Here is a 2,605-nt window from a genome sequence, read left to right as displayed (position 1 = left end):
ACATAGCAGTTCCCACACTTCCGCAACAAAGGAAACCTTCCTGGGTACAGTATCCTGGGGCTGTGTGGTGTGAAACAGACTTTGGGAAAAGTTAGATGTGGTAAAAGGATCCCTTTCAGCTCTGAGAAGTTATAACTCAAAGTGCGTTATTCTGACTTAGGGCTCTGTGAGATGCTGAACTATATCCTGAATGATGAACCACCACAAAAATCATGGTCAGTAAAGTTAGATGAAGTTCAGTTGTAATTGTAGAATTGTAGTTGCTGTGTGGCATGGGTGGTAATGAACCAACAAACAGAACATTCAATGGACTTGGGCCTTGCTGGGCAACAGGGTGCTATGCGGTAAGCCAACCTCACAATTCCTTTTTTGGAAATCTGAGGATATATAGATGACCCTTTCCACACCCCCAAAGCCTGGGTTGAATATAAAGTCAGAAACTCATGGCTTAAGGAAAGTGCCTTAGAGACTCTGTGTTGCAAAATCAAAAAGGCTTTGAACTTTTGGAGAAGGACTGGACACAGAAAAACAAAGGTCTGTTGCTGTCCATGTTGTCCGCAGGAAAGCCAAAAAGCAAAATGAGCTAACAAGCATCTCTGTGAATCCTCCTGAGGAAGAAATCAATTCCACAGCAGCCCTGATTACTAATTGTAAAAATGTGCATAATGTCATTGACACTCTATTTGGGGAGTTTTCTTCATTGTTTTATTTTGGTGAGTACAGAAAGTACCCATAGAAGAGAAATTAATGGATTCACTCTGGATTGAAGTCCTCCAAGTCAATTTTCACTCAAAATTGAATTTTCCCACCATGAGAGTTCCCAGAAAGCAGAGGGCAAAGGATGTGGCTTTGGAGTCAGACATTTATTCAACAAATGTGTATTCCAGTGGCCACTATGTGTCAACCACTGGGAATACAGCAGCAAACAAGAGTGAGAAATCCCAGCTGGGTGCAGTGGCTCATACCTGTAATCCCAGCACTTTGGGAGGCTGAGGTGGGAGGACCACTTGAGATCGAGAGTTCAAGACCAGCCTGGGCAACATAGTGAGCTCCCATCTCTACAAAAAATTTTAAAAATTAGCCAGATGTGTTGGTTCATACCTGTAGTCCTAGCTACTCGGGAGGTTGAGGCTGAGGTGTGAAGCTTGCTTAAGCCCAGGAGGTTGAGGCTACAGTGAGCTGTGGTGGTGCCACTGTACTTTAGCCTGGGCCACAGAGCTAGACCTTGTCTAAAATTAAAAAAAAAAAAAAAAGTCTCTATCCTAATAGAGCTGCCACCCTGGCTCTGTTGCTCATCAGCTGTGTGAGTTTAGGCAAGTCACTTGATCTCTCTGAGCCTTAGCTCGTTACAGCATGGTCACAGGATTGTTGGGAAAGCTAAATGTCAGATCTTATTTGTAGCGTGTCGGGCCCAGGGCCTGGCATATAACCAGCCTTCTAGTAATGGTAGTCAGAATTCTGACTCTTGCAGCCAGAGGAGGAAAAGGGAGTTTAGATGGTTTCAGGGGGTTTCTCTCCAAAGGCTGAGCCTTTAAGGGAGGTATAGGATGAGCAGGGACATCTGAGAACAACAGTATGCCTCCATGAATAAAGCCCTGCTTTTGCTCTCTGCACTGCACCTGACCCCCCACTCTCTCCCAGGTTCACCAGCATAGACAGGTGCTGGGCTGCTGACCCCTAGGCCCCAGGCCCCTGTCCAGTTCGCTGTGTTTTCACACAGAGACAACTTCCCCGTCACAAGGTCAACCCCACCTGCCCTGGCCTCCTGGGTCCCCTCCAAGGTTGTAGACATGCCTCCATCCCAGCCTCCAACCCATCCCAGCAGGCATCCCTGCCAGGCACACAGAGGCCATCAGGAGGCAGGTGGGACAGATCTGTTCCCACTATAGTCCAGAGCAGCTCAGTCACACCCCTGGGAGGCTGAAGACAGGGGCTCTGTGCTTGGCCTGCTGCTCTCTTGCCTTCTGCCATGAGCTGTTTACCTCTGTCCTGAGTCCAGTTCTCCCTCTGTAGACAGAAGGGGTTTGATCAGGCCACCCTGTGGTCAGTCCTCCAGTTTCATCATTCTGCAAGGTCCAGCTACTCCTCACACAAAATGCCTGGCAGAAATGTGGAACCAGTCAAACCTCAGTTTGTTCAGTGTTACCTCCACTGTATGAGCTCAGTTTTTCTGTCTGCACAAAAGTGGGATTTATAATCCCCACCTTTAAATCAAGACTATTGACACACTGGAAGGAACATGGGTCTTGAGTCGGATAGGCTTGAGTGTGAATCCTGGTTCTGCCATTTGCAAGGCAACTCACTTTCTCTCTCTAGTGAAACTGAAGCCTCAGTTCCTTCATCTGCAAAATAGGCCTGTAGCATCTCCCTTGAAGAATTGTTGAGGTAAATGAAGCAAGCCATGCATCACACCTGCACACAGCAGAGGATTAAGGCTGGGGAGCTGTTATTATTGTGGTTGTAATTTACTCTAACATAAGGGCCTGGCTAAGCTGATACCATCCCCAATTTCCACCACTGTGCTCACCCTCTCTGGGTTTTTGGTGCTTGGGTTCCTCCAGTCTCTCCTCAGTAACACAGCTTCCTGTGGCTGAAGGAATTCAGA

This window comes from Colobus angolensis, unplaced genomic scaffold (assembly GCF_000951035.1).
Source record: "Colobus angolensis palliatus isolate OR3802 unplaced genomic scaffold, Cang.pa_1.0 Scaffold31, whole genome shotgun sequence".
Lineage (NCBI taxonomy): Eukaryota > Metazoa > Chordata > Mammalia > Primates > Cercopithecidae > Colobus > Colobus angolensis.
Note: the sequence above shows the minus strand (reverse complement) of the source record.